Consider the following 17,712-nt stretch of genomic DNA (forward strand, 5'->3'; position numbering starts at 1 on the left):
ACTACTCACACAGAGACCCATAGACTACTCACACAGAGACCCATAGACTACTCACACAGACACCCATAGACTACTCACACAGAGACCCATAGACTACTCACACAAAGACCCATAGACTACTCACACAGAAACCCATAGACTACTCACACAGAGACCCATAGACTACTCACACAAAGACCCATAGACTACTCACACAGAGACCCATATACTCACCACACAGAGACCCATAGACTACTCACACAGAGACCCATAGACTACTCACACAAAGTCCCACAGACTACTCACACAGAGACCCACAGACTACTCACACAGAGACCCACAGACTACTCACACAGAGACCCACAGACTACTCACACAGAGACCCAAAGACTACTCACACAGAGACCCATAGACTCACACAGAGACCCACAGACTCGCACAGAGACCCACAGACTACTCACACAGAGACCCATAGACTACTCACACAAAGACCCACAGACTCACACAGAGAAAATTAGACTCACACAGAGAAAATTAGACTCACACAGAGACCCACTGACTCGCATAGAGACCCAATGACTCACACAGATACCCATAAACTCACACAGAGACCCATAGACTACTCACACAGAGACCCACAGACTCGCACAGAGAAAATTAGACTCACACAGAGACACACTGACTGACACAGAGACCCACAGACTCACACAGAGACCCATAGACTACTCACACAGAGACCCATAGACTCACCACACAGAGACCCATAGACTACTCACACAGAGATCCACAGACTAGCACAGAGAATATTAGACTCACACAGAGAAAATTAGACTCACACAGAGAAAAATAGACTCACACAGAGACCCATTGACTCGCACAGATACCCATAGACTCAAAGACCCATAGACTACTCACACAAAGTCCCACAAACTCACACAGAGACCCATAGACTACTCACACAGACACCCATAGACTACTCACACAGAGACCCATAGACTACTCACACAGAGACCCATAGACTACTCACACAGAGACCCATAGACTACTCACACAGAGACCCATAGACTACTCACACAGAGATCCATAGACTACTCACACAAAGACCCATAGACTACTCACACAGAGACCCATAGACTCACCACACAGAGACCCATAGACTACTCACACAGAGACCCATAGACTACTCACACAGAGACCCATATACTCACCACACAGAGACCCATAGACTACTCACACAGAGACCCATAGACTACTCACACAAAGTCCCACAGACTACTCACACAGAGACCCACAGACTACTCACACAGAGACCCACAGACTACTCACACAGAGACCCACAGACTACTCACACAGAGACCCATAGACTACTCACACAGAGACCCATAGACTCACACAGAGACCCACAGACTCGCACAGAGACCCACAGACTACTCACACAGAGACCCATAGACTACTCACACAAAGACCCACAGACTCACACAGAGAAAATTAGACTCACACAGAGAAAATTAGACTCACACAGAGACCCACTGACTCGCATAGAGACCCAATGACTCACACAGATACCCATAAACTCACACAGAGACCCATAGACTACTCACACAGAGAACCACAGACTCGCACAGAGAAAATTAGACACACAGAGACACACTGACTCACATAGAGACCCATTGACTCACACAGAGACCCATAGACTACTCAAACAAAGTCCCATAAACTCACACAGAGACCCATAGACTACTCACACAGAGACCCACAGACTCACACAGAGACCCATAGACTACTCACACAGAGACCCATAGACTCACCACACAGAGACCCATAGACTACTCACACAGAGATCCACAGACTAGCACAGAGAATATTAGACTCACACAGAGAAAATTAGACTCACACAGAGAAAAATAGACTCACACAGAGACCCATTGACTCGCACAGATACCCATAGACTCAAAGATCCATAGACTACTCACACAAAGTCCCACAAACTCACACAGAGACCCATAGACTACTCACACAGACACCCATAGACTACTCACACAGAGACCCATAGACTACTCACACAGAGACCCATAGACTACTCACACAGAGACCCATAGACTACTCACACAGAGACCCATAGACTACTCACACAAAGACCCATAGACTACTCACACAGAAACCCATAGACTACTCACACAGAGACCCATAGACTACTCACACAGAGACCCATAGACTACTCACACAGAGACCCATAGACTACTCACACAAAGTCCCACAGACTACTCACACAGAGACCCACAGACTACTCACACAGAGACACACAGACTACTCACACAGAGACCCACAGACTACTCACACAGAGACCCATAGACTACTCACACAGAGACCCATAGACTCACACAGAGACCCACAGACTCGCACAGAGACCCACAGACTACTCACACAGAGACCCATAGACTACTCACACAAAGACCCACAGACTCACACAGAGAAAATTAGACTCACACAGAGAAAATTAGACTCACACAGAGACCCACTGACTCGCATAGAGACCCAATGACTCACACAGATACCCATAAACTCACACAGAGACCCATAGACTACTCACACAGAGACCCACAGACTCGCACAGAGAAAATTAGACTCACACAGAGACACACTGACTGACACAGAGACCCACAGACTCACACAGAGACCCATAGACTACTCACACAGAGACCCATAGACTCACCGCACAGAGACCCATAGACTACTCACACAGAGATCCACAGACTAGCACAGAGAATATTAGATTCACACAGAGAAAATTAGACTCACACAGAGAAAAATAGACTCACACAGAGACCCATTGACTCGCACAGATACCCATAGACTCAAAGACCCATAGACTACTCACACAAAGTCCCACAAACTCACACAGAGACCCATAGACTACTCACACAGACACCCATAGACTACTCACACAGAGACCCATAGACTACTCACACAGAGACCCATAGACTACTCACACAGAGACCCATAGACTACTCACACAGAGACCCATAGACTACTCACACAGAGATCCATAGACTACTCACACAAAGACCCATAGACTACTCACACAGAGACCCATAGACTCACCACACAGAGACCCATAGACTACTCACACAGAGACCCATAGACTACTCACACAGAGACCCATATACTCACCACACAGAGACCCATAGACTACTCACACAGAGACCCATAGACTACTCACACAAAGTCCCACAGACTACTCACACAGAGACCCACAGACTACTCACACAGAGACCCACAGACTACTCACACAGAGACCCACAGACTACTCACACAGAGACCCATAGACTACTCACACAGAGACCCATAGACTCACACAGAGACCCACAGACTTGCACAGAGACCCACAGACTACTCACACAGAGACCCATAGACTACTCACACAAAGACCCACAGACTCACACAGAGAAAATTAGACTCACACAGAGAAAATTAGACTCACACAGAGACCCACTGACTCGCATAGAGACCCAATGACTCACACAGATACCCATAAACTCACACAGAGACCCATAGACTACTCACACAGAGAACCACAGACTCGCACAGAGAAAATTAGACACACAGAGACACACTGACTCACATAGAGACCCATTGACTCACACAGAGACCCATAGACTACTCACACAAAGTCCCATAAACTCACACAGAGACCCATAGACTACTCACACAGAGACCCACAGACTCACACAGAGACCCATAGACTACTCACACAGAGACCCATAGACTCACCACACAGAGACCCATAGACTACTCACACAGAGATCCACAGACTCACACAGAGACCCATAGACTACTCACACAGAGACCCATAGACTACTCACACAAAGTCCCATAAACTCACACAGAGACCCATAGACTACTCACACAGAGACCCACAGACTCACACAGAGACCCATAGACTACTCACACAGAGACCCATAGACTCACCACACAGAGACCCATAGACTACTCACACAGAGATCCACAGACTAGCACAGAGAATATTAGACTCACACAGAGAAAATTAGACTCACACAGAGAAAAATAGACTCACACAGAGACCCATTGACTCGCACAGATACCCATAGACTCAAAGATCCATAGACTACTCACACAAAGTCCCACAAACTCACACAGAGACCCATAGACTACTCACACAGACACCCATAGACTACTCACACAGAGACCCATAGACTACTCACACAGAGACCCATAGACTACTCACACAGAGACCCATAGACTACTCACACAGAGACCCATAGACTACTCACACAAAGACCCATAGACTACTCACACAGAAACCCATAGACTACTCACACAGAGACCCATAGACTACTCACACAGAGACCCATAGACTAATCACACAGAGACCCATAGACTACTCACACAAAGTCCCACAGACTACTCACACAGAGACCCACAGACTACTCACACAGAGACCCACAGACTACTCACACAGAGACCCACAGACTACTCACACAGAGACCCATAGACTACTCACACAGAGACCCATAGACTCACACAGAGACCCACAGACTCGCACAGAGACCCACAGACTACTCACACAGAGACCCATAGACTACTCACACAAAGACCCACAGACTCACACAGAGAAAATTAGACTCACACAGAGAAAATTAGACTCACACAGAGACCCACTGACTCGCATAGAGACCCAATGACTCACACAGATACCCATAAACTCACACAGAGACCCATGGACTACTCACACAGAGACCCACAGACTCGCACAGAGAAAATTAGACTCACACAGAGACACACTGACTGACACAGAGACCCACAGACTCACACAGAGACCCATAGACTACTCACACAGAAACCCATAGACTCACCGCACAGAGACCCATAGACTACTCACACAGAGATCCACAGACTAGCACAGAGAATATTAGACTCACACAGAGAAAATTAGACTCACACAGAGAAAAATAGACTCACACAGAGACCCATTGACTCGCACAGATACCCATAGACTCAAAGACCCATAGACTACTCACACAAAGTCCCACAAACTCACACAGAGACCCATAGACTACTCACACAGACACCCATAGACTACTCACACAGAGACCCATAGACTACTCACACAGAGACCCATAGACTACTCACACAGACACCCATAGACTACTCACACAGAGACCCATAGACTACTCACACAAAGACCCATAGACTACTCACACAGAAACCCATAGACTACTCACACAGAGACCCATAGACTACTCACACAAAGACCCATAGACTACTCACACAGAGACCCATATACTCACCACACAGAGACCCATAGACTACTCACACAGAGACCCATAGACTACTCACACAAAGTCCCACAGACTACTCACACAGAGACCCACAGACTACTCACACAGAGACCCACAGACTACTCACACAGAGACCCACAGACTACTCACACAGAGACCCATAGACTACTCACACAGAGACCCATAGACTCACACAGAGACCCACAGACTCGCACAGAGACCCACAGACTACTCACACAGAGACCCATAGACTACTCACACAAAGACCCACAGACTCACACAGAGAAAATTAGACTCACACAGAGAAAATTAGACTCACACAGAGACCCACTGACTCGCATAGAGACCCAATGACTCACACAGATACCCATAAACTCACACAGAGACCCATAGACTACTCACACAGAGACCCACAGACTCGCACAGAGAAAATTAGACTCACACAGAGACACACTGACTGACACAGAGACCCACAGACTCACACAGAGACCCATAGACTACTCACACAGAGACCCATAGACTCACCGCACAGAGACCCATAGACTACTCACACAGAGATCCACAGACTAGCACAGAGAATATTAGACTCACACAGAGAAAATTAGACTCACACAGAGAAAAATAGACTCACACAGAGACCCATTGACTCGCACAGATACCCATAGACTCAAAGACCCATAGACTACTCACACAAAGTCCCACAAACTCACACAGAGACCCATAGACTACTCACACAGACACCCATAGACTACTCACACAGAGACCCATAGACTACTCACACAGAGACCCATAGACTACTCACACAGAGACCCATAGACTACTCACACAGAGACCCATAGACTACTCACACAAAGACCCATAGACTACTCACACAGAAACCCATAGACTACTCACACAGAGACCCATAGACTACTCACACAGAGACCCATAGACTACTCACACAGAGACCCATAGACTACTCACACAAAGTCCCACAGACTACTCACACAGAGACCCACAGACTACTCACACAGAGACCCACAGACTACTCACACAGAGACCCACAGACTACTCACACAGAGACCCATAGACTACTCACACAGAGACCCATAGACTCACACAGAGACCCACAGACTCGCACAGAGACCCACAGACTACTCACACAGAGACCCATAGACTACTCACACAAAGACCCACAGACTCACACAGAGAAAATTAGACTCACACAGAGAAAATTAGACTCACACAGAGACCCACTGACTCGCATAGAGACCCAATGACTCACACAGATACCCATAAACTCACACAGAGACCCATAGACTACTCACACAGAGACCCACAGACTCGCACAGAGAAAATTAGACTCACACAGAGACACACTGACTGACACAGAGACCCACAGACTCACACAGAGACCCATAGACTACTCACACAGAGACCCATAGACTCACCGCACAGAGACCCATAGACTACTCACACAGAGATCCACAGACTAGCACAGAGAATATTAGATTCACACAGAGAAAATTAGACTCACACAGAGAAAAATAGACTCACACAGAGACCCATTGACTCGCACAGATACCCATAGACTCAAAGACCCATAGACTACTCACACAAAGTCCCACAAACTCACACAGAGACCCATAGACTACTCACACAGACACCCATAGACTACTCACACAGAGACCCATAGACTACTCACACAGAGACCCATAGACTACTCACACAGAGACCCATAGACTACTCACACAGAGACCCATAGACTACTCACACAGAGATCCATAGACTACTCACACAAAGACCCATAGACTACTCACACAGAGACCCATAGACTCACCACACAGAGACCCATAGACTACTCACACAGAGACCCATAGACTACTCACACAGAGACCCATATACTCACCACACAGAGACCCATAGACTACTCACACAGAGACCCATAGACTACTCACACAAAGTCCCACAGACTACTCACACAGAGACCCACAGACTACTCACACAGAGACCCACAGACTACTCACACAGAGACCCACAGACTACTCACACAGAGACCCATAGACTACTCACACAGAGACCCATAGACTCACACAGAGACCCACAGACTTGCACAGAGACCCACAGACTACTCACACAGAGACCCATAGACTACTCACACAAAGACCCACAGACTCACACAGAGAAAATTAGACTCACACAGAGAAAATTAGACTCACACAGAGACCCACTGACTCGCATAGAGACCCAATGACTCACACAGATACCCATAAACTCACACAGAGACCCATAGACTACTCACACAGAGAACCACAGACTCGCACAGAGAAAATTAGACACACAGAGACACACTGACTCACATAGAGACCCATTGACTCACACAGAGACCCATAGACTACTCACACAAAGTCCCATAAACTCACACAGAGACCCATAGACTACTCACACAGAGACCCACAGACTCACACAGAGACCCATAGACTACTCACACAGAGACCCATAGACTCACCACACAGAGACCCATAGACTACTCACACAGAGATCCACAGACTCACACAGAGACCCATAGACTACTCACACAGAGACCCATAGACTACTCACACAAAGTCCCATAAACTCACACAGAGACCCATAGACTACTCACACAGAGACCCACAGACTCACACAGAGACCCATAGACTACTCACACAGAGACCCATAGACTCACCACACAGAGACCCATAGACTACTCACACAGAGATCCACAGACTAGCACAGAGAATATTAGACTCACACAGAGAAAATTAGACTCACACAGAGAAAAATAGACTCACACAGAGACCCATTGACTCGCACAGATACCCATAGACTCAAAGATCCATAGACTACTCACACAAAGTCCCACAAACTCACACAGAGACCCATAGACTACTCACACAGACACCCATAGACTACTCACACAGAGACCCATAGACTACTCACACAGAGACCCATAGACTACTCACACAGAGACCCATAGACTACTCACACAGAGACCCATAGACTACTCACACAAAGACCCATAGACTACTCACACAGAAACCCATAGACTACTCACACAGAGACCCATAGACTACTCACACAGAGACCCATAGACTAATCACACAGAGACCCATAGACTACTCACACAAAGTCCCACAGACTACTCACACAGAGACCCACAGACTACTCACACAGAGACCCACAGACTACTCACACAGAGACCCACAGACTACTCACACAGAGACCCATAGACTACTCACACAGAGACCCATAGACTCACACAGAGACCCACAGACTCGCACAGAGACCCACAGACTACTCACACAGAGACCCATAGACTACTCACACAAAGACCCACAGACTCACACAAAGAAAATTAGACTCACACAGAGAAAATTAGACTCACACAGAGACCCACTGACTCGCATAGAGACCCAATGACTCACACAGATACCCATAAACTCACACAGAGACCCATGGACTACTCACACAGAGACCCACAGACTCGCACAGAGAAAATTAGACTCACACAGAGACACACTGACTGACACAGAGACCCACAGACTCACACAGAGACCCATAGACTACTCACACAGAAACCCATAGACTCACCGCACAGAGACCCATAGACTACTCACACAGAGATCCACAGACTAGCACAGAGAATATTAGACTCACACAGAGAAAATTAGACTCACACAGAGAAAAATAGACTCACACAGAGACCCATTGACTCGCACAGATACCCATAGACTCAAAGACCCATAGACTACTCACACAAAGTCCCACAAACTCACACAGAGACCCATAGACTACTCACACAGACACCCATAGACTACTCACACAGAGACCCATAGACTACTCACACAGAGACCCATAGACTACTCACACAGACACCCATAGACTACTCACACAGAGACCCATAGACTACTCACACAAAGACCCATAGACTACTCACACAGAAACCCATAGACTACTCACACAGAGACCCATAGACTACTCACACAAAGACCCATAGACTACTCACACAGAGACCCATATACTCACCACACAGAGACCCATAGACTACTCACACAGAGACCCATAGACTACTCACACAAAGTCCCACAGACTACTCACACAGAGACCCACAGACTACTCACACAGAGACCCACAGACTACTCACACAGAGACCCACAGACTACTCACACAGAGACCCATAGACTACTCACACAGAGACCCATAGACTCACACAGAGACCCACAGACTCGCACAGAGACCCACAGACTACTCACACAGAGACCCATAGACTACTCACACAAAGACCCACAGACTCACACAGAGAAAATTAGACTCACACAGAGAAAATTAGACTCACACAGAGACCCACTGACTCGCATAGAGACCCAATGACTCACACAGATACCCATAAACTCACACAGAGACCCATAGACTACTCACACAGAGACCCACAGACTCGCACAGAGAAAATTAGACTCACACAGAGACACACTGACTGACACAGAGACCCACAGACTCACACAGAGACCCATAGACTACTCACACAGAGACCCATAGACTCACCGCACAGAGACCCATAGACTACTCACACAGAGATCCACAGACTAGCACAGAGAATATTAGACTCACACAGAGAAAATTAGACTCACACAGAGAAAAATAGACTCACACAGAGACCCATTGACTCGCACAGATACCCATAGACTCAAAGACCCATAGACTACTCACACAAAGTCCCACAAACTCACACAGAGACCCATAGACTACTCACACAGACACCCATAGACTACTCACACAGAGACCCATAGACTACTCACACAGAGACCCATAGACTACTCACACAGAGACCCATAGACTACTCACACAGAGACCCATAGACTACTCACACAAAGACCCATAGACTACTCACACAGAAACCCATAGACTACTCACACAGAGACCCATAGACTACTCACACAGAGACCCATAGACTACTCACACAGAGACCCATAGACTACTCACACAAAGTCCCACAGACTACTCACACAGAGACCCACAGACTACTCACACAGAGACCCACAGACTACTCACACAGAGACCCACAGACTACTCACACAGAGACCCATAGACTACTCACACAGAGACCCATAGACTCACACAGAGACCCACAGACTCGCACAGAGACCCACAGACTACTCACACAGAGACCCATAGACTACTCACACAAAGACCCACAGACTCACACAGAGAAAATTAGACTCACACAGAGAAAATTAGACTCACACAGAGACCCACTGACTCACATAGAGACCCAATGACTCACACAGATACCCATAAACTCACACAGAGACCCATAGACTACTCACACAGAGACCCACAGACTCGCACAGAGAAAATTAGACTCACACAGAGACACACTGACTGACACAGAGACCCACAGACTCACACAGAGACCCATAGACTACTCACACAGAGACCCATAGACTCACCGCACAGAGACCCATAGACTACTCACACAGAGATCCACAGACTAGCACAGAGAATATTAGATTCACACAGAGAAAATTAGACTCACACAGAGAAAAATAGACTCACACAGAGACCCATTGACTCGCACAGATACCCATAGACTCAAAGACCCATAGACTACTCACACAAAGTCCCACAAACTCACACAGAGACCCATAGACTACTCACACAGACACCCATAGACTACTCACACAGAGACCCATAGACTACTCACACAGAGACCCATAGACTACTCACACAGAGACCCATAGACTACTCACACAGAGACCCATAGACTACTCACACAGAGATCCATAGACTACTCACACAAAGACCCATAGACTACTCACACAGAGACCCATAGACTCACCACACAGAGACCCATAGACTACTCACACAGAGACCCATAGACTACTCACACAGAGACCCATATACTCACCACACAGAGACCCATAGACTACTCACACAGAGACCCATAGACTACTCACACAAAGTCCCACAGACTACTCACACAGAGACCCACAGACTACTCACACAGAGACCCACAGACTACTCACACAGAGACCCACAGACTACTCACACAGAGACCCATAGACTACTCACACAGAGACCCATAGACTCACACAGAGACCCACAGACTCGCACAGAGACCCACAGACTACTCACACAGAGACCCATAGACTACTCACACAAAGACCCACAGACTCACACAGAGAAAATTAGACTCACACAGAGAAAATTAGACTCACACAGAGACCCACTGACTCGCATAGAGACCCAATGACTCACACAGATACCCATAAACTCACACAGAGACCCATAGACTACTCACACAGAGAACCACAGACTCGCACAGAGAAAATTAGACACACAGAGACACACTGACTCACATAGAGACCCATTGACTCACACAGAGACCCATAGACTACTCACACAAAGTCCCATAAACTCACACAGAGACCCATAGACTACTCACACAGAGACCCACAGACTCACACAGAGACCCATAGACTACTCACACAGAGACCCATAGACTCACCACACAGAGACCCATAGACTACTCACACAGAGATCCACAGACTCACACAGAGACCCATAGACTACTCACACAGAGACCCATAGACTACTCACACAAAGTCCCATAAACTCACACAGAGACCCATAGACTACTCACACAGAGACCCACAGACTCACACAGAGACCCATAGACTACTCACACAGAGACCCATAGACTCACCACACAGAGACCCATAGACTACTCACACAGAGATCCACATACTAGCACAGAGAATATTAGACTCACACAGAGAAAATTAGACTCACACAGAGAAAAATAGACTCACACAGAGACCCATTGACTCGCACAGATACCCATAGACTCAAAGATCCATAGACTACTCACACAAAGTCCCACAAACTCACACAGAGACCCATAGACTACTCACACAGACACCCATAGACTACTCACACAGAGACCCATAGACTACTCACACAGAGACCCATAGACTACTCACACAGAGACCCATAGACTACTCACACAGAGACCCATAGACTACTCACACAAAGACCCATAGACTACTCACACAGAAACCCATAGACTACTCACACAGAGACCCATAGACTACTCACACAGAGACCCATAGACTAATCACACAGAGACCCATAGACTACTCACACAAAGTCCCACAGACTACTCACACAGAGACCCACAGACTACTCACACAGAGACCCACAGACTACTCACACAGAGACCCACAGACTACTCACACAGAGACCCACAGACTACTCACACAGAGACCCATAGACTACTCACACAGAGACCCATAGACTCACACAGAGACCCACAGACTCGCACAGAGACCCACAGACTACTCACACAGAGACCCATAGACTACTCACACAAAGACCCACAGACTCACACAGAGAAAATTAGACTCACACAGAGAAAATTAGACTCACACAGAGACCCACTGACTCGCATAGAGACCCAATGACTCACACAGATACCCATAAACTCACACAGAGACCCATAGACTACTCACACAGAGAACCACAGACTCGCACAGAGAAAATTAGACACACAGAGACACACTGACTCACATAGAGACCCATTGACTCACACAGAGACCCATAGACTACTCACACAAAGTCCCATAAACTCACACAGAGACCCATAGACTACTCACACAGAGACCCACAGACTCACACAGAGACCCATAGACTACTCACACAGAGACCCATAGACTCACCACACAGAGACCCATAGACTACTCACACAGAGATCCACAGACTCACACAGAGACCCATAGACTACTCACACAGAGACCCATAGACTACTCACACAAAGTCCCATAAACTCACACAGAGACCCATAGACTACTCACACAGAGACCCACAGACTCACACAGAGACCCATAGACTACTCACACAGAGACCCATAGACTCACCACACAGAGACCCATAGACTACTCACACAGAGATCCACAGACTAGCACAGAGAATATTAGACTCACACAGAGAAAATTAGACTCACACAGAGAAAAATAGACTCACACAGAGACCCATTGACTCGCACAGATACCCATAGACTCAAAGATCCATAGACTACTCACACAAAGTCCCACAAACTCACACAGAGACCCATAGACTACTCACACAGACACCCATAGACTACTCACACAGAGACCCATAGACTACTCACACAGAGACCCATAGACTACTCACACAGAGACCCATAGACTACTCACACAGAGACCCATAGACTACTCACACAAAGACCCATAGACTACTCACACAGAAACCCATAGACTACTCACACAGAGACCCATAGACTACTCACACAGAGACCCATAGACTAATCACACAGAGACCCATAGACTACTCACACAAAGTCCCACAGACTACTCACACAGAGACCCACAGACTACTCACACAGAGACCCACAGACTACTCACACAGAGACCCACAGACTACTCACACAGAGACCCATAGACTACTCACACAGAGACCCATAGACTCACACAGAGACCCACAGACTCGCACAGAGACCCACAGACTACTCACACAGAGACCCATAGACTACTCACACAAAGACCCACAGACTCACACAGAGAAAATTAGACTCACACAGAGAAAATTAGACTCACACAGAGACCCACTGACTCGCATAGAGACCCAATGACTCACACAGATACCCATAAACTCACACAGAGACCCATAGACTACTCACACAGAGACCCACAGACTCGCACAGAGAAAATTAGACTCACACAGAGACACACTGACTGACACAGAGACCCACAGACTCACACAGAGACCCATAGACTACTCACACAGAAACCCATAGACTCACCGCACAGAGACCCATAGACTACTCACACAGAGATCCACAGACTAGCACAGAGAATATTAGACTCACACAGAGAAAATTAGACTCACACAGAGAAAAATAGACTCACACAGAGACCCATTGACTCGCACAGATACCCATAGACTCAAAGACCCATAGACTACTCACACAAAGTCCCACAAACTCACACAGAGACCCATAGACTACTCACACAGACACCCATAGACTACTCACACAGAGACCCATAGACTACTCACACAGAGACCCATAGACTACTCACACAGACACCCATAGACTACTCACACAGAGACCCATAGACTACTCACACAAAGACCCATAGACTACTCACACAGAAACCCATAGACTACTCACACAGAGACCCATAGACTACTCACACAAAGACCCATAGACTACTCACACAGAGACCCATATACTCACCACACAGAGACCCATAGACTACTCACACAGACACCCATAGACTACTCACACAGAGACCCACAGACTACTCACACAGAGACCCACAGACTACTCACACAGAGACCCACAGACTACTCACACAGAGACCCATAGACTACTCACACAGAGACCCATAGACTCACACAGAGACCCACAGACTCGCACAGAGACCCACAGACTACTCACACAGAGACCCATAGACTACTCACACAAAGACCCACAGACTCACACAGAGAAAATTAGACTCACACAGAGAAAATTAGACTCACACAGAGACCCACTGACTCGCATAGAGACCCAATGACTCACACAGATACCCATAAACTCACACAGAGACCCATAGACTACTCACACAGAGACCCACAGACTCGCACAGAGAAAATTAGACTCACACAGAGACACACTGACTGACACAGAGACCCACAGACTCACACAGAGACCCATAGACTACTCACACAGAGACCCATAGACTCACCGCACAGAGACCCATAGACTACTCACACAGAGATCCACAGACTAGCACAGAGAATATTAGACTCACACAGAGAAAATTAGACTCACACAGAGAAAAATAGACTCACACAGAGACCCATTGACTCGCACAGATACCCATAGACTCAAAGACCCATAGACTACTCACACAAAGTCCCACAAACTCACACAGAGACCCATAGACTACTCACACAGACACCCATAGACTACTCACACAGAGACCCATAGACTACTCACACAGAGACCCATAGACTACTCACACAGAGACCCATAGACTACTCACACAGAGACCCATAGACTACTCACACAGAGATCCATAGACTACTCACACAAAGACCCATAGACTACTCACACAGAGACCCATAGACTCACCACACAGAGACCCATAGACTACTCACACAGAGACCCATAGACTACTCACACAGAGACCCATATACTCACCACACAGAGACCCATAGACTACTCACACAGAGACCCATAGACTACTCACACAAAGTCCCACAGACTACTCACACAGAGACCCACAGACTACTCACACAGAGACCCACAGACTACTCACACAGAGACCCACAGACTACTCACACAGAGACCCATAGACTACTCACACAGAGACCCATAGACTCACACAGAGACCCACAGACTCGCACAGAGACCCACAGACTACTCACACAGAGACCCATAGACTACTCACACAAAGACCCACAGACTCACACAGAGAAAATTAGACTCACACAGAGAAAATTAGACTCACACAGAGACCCACTGACTCGCATAGAGACCCAATGACTCACACAGATACCCATAAACTCACACAGAGACCCATAGACTACTCACACAGAGAACCACAGACTCGCACAGAGAAAATTAGACACACAGAGACACACTGACTCACATAGAGACCCATTGACTCACACAGAGACCCATAGACTACTCACACAGAGACCCATAGACTCACCACACAGAGACCCATAGACTACTCACACAGAGATCCACAGACTAGCACAGAGAATATTAGACTCACACAGAGAAAATTAGACTCACACAGAGAAAAATAGACTCACACAGAGACCCATTGACTCGCACAGATACCCATAGACTCAAAGATCCATAGACTACTCACACAAAGTCCCACAAACTCACACAGAGACCCATAGACTACTCACACAGACACCCATAGACTACTCACACAGAGACCCATAGACTACTCACACAGAGACCCATAGACTACTCACACAGAGACCCATAGACTACTCACACAGAGACCCATAGACTACTCACACAAAGACCCATAGACTACTCACACAGAAACCCATAGACTACTCACACAGAGACCCATAGACTACTCACACAGAGACCCAAAGACTACTCACACAGAGACCCATAGACTACTCACACAAAGTCCCACAGACTACTCACACAGAGACCCACAGACTACTCACACAGAGACCCACAGACTACTCACACAGAGACCCACAGACTACTCACACAGAGACCCATAGACTACTCACACAGAGACCCATAGACTCACACAGAGACCCACAGACTCGCACAGAGACCCACAGACTACTCACACAGAGACCCATAGACTACTCACACAAAGACCCACAGACTCACACAGAGAAAATTAGACTCACACAGAGAAAATTAGACTCACACAGAGACCCACTGACTCGCATAGAGACCCAATGACTCACACAGATACCCATAAACTCACACAGAGACCCATAGACTACTCACACAGAGACCCACAGACTCGCACAGAGAAAATTAGACTCACACAGAGACACACTGACTGACACAGAGACCCACAGACTCACACAGAGACCCATAGACTACTCACACAGAGACCCATAGACTCACCGCACAGAGACCCATAGACTACTCACACAGAGATCCACAGACTAGCACAGAGAATATTAGACTCACACAGAGAAAATTAGACTCACACAGAGAAAAATAGACTCACACAGAGACCCATTGACTCGCACAGATACCCATAGACTCAAAGACCCATAGACTACTCACACAAAGTCCCACAAACTCACACAGAGACCCATAGACTACTCACACAGACACCCATAGACTACTCACACAGAGACCCATAGACTACTCACACAGAGACCCATAGACTACTCACACAGAGACCCATAGACTACTCACACAGAGACCCATAGACTACTCACACAGAGATCCATAGACTACTCACACAAAGACCCATAGACTACTCACACAGAGACCCATAGACTCACCACACAGAGACCCATAGACTACTCACACAGAGACCCATAGACTACTCACACAGAGACCCATATACTCACCACACAGAGACCCATAGACTACTCACACAGAGACCCATAGACTACTCACACAAAGTCCCACAGACTACTCACACAGAGACCCACAGACTACTCACACAGAGACCCACAGACTACTCACACAGAGACCCACAGACTACTCACACAGAGACCCATAGACTACTCACACAGAGACCCATAGACTCACACAGAGACCCACAGACTCGCACAGAGACCCACAGACTACTCACACAGAGACCCATAGACTACTCACACAAAGACCCACAGACTCACACAGAGAAAATTAGACTCACACAGAGAAAATTAGACTCACACAGAGACCCACTGACTCGCATAGAGACCCAATGACTCACAC

This window comes from Petromyzon marinus, unplaced genomic scaffold (genome assembly GCF_048934315.1).
Source record: "Petromyzon marinus isolate PM22_M1 ecotype Great Lakes invasive population unplaced genomic scaffold, UKy_Petmar_22M1.pri1.0 PM_G_Scaffold_59, whole genome shotgun sequence".
NCBI classification, from domain to species: Eukaryota; Metazoa; Chordata; class Hyperoartia; order Petromyzontiformes; family Petromyzontidae; genus Petromyzon; species Petromyzon marinus.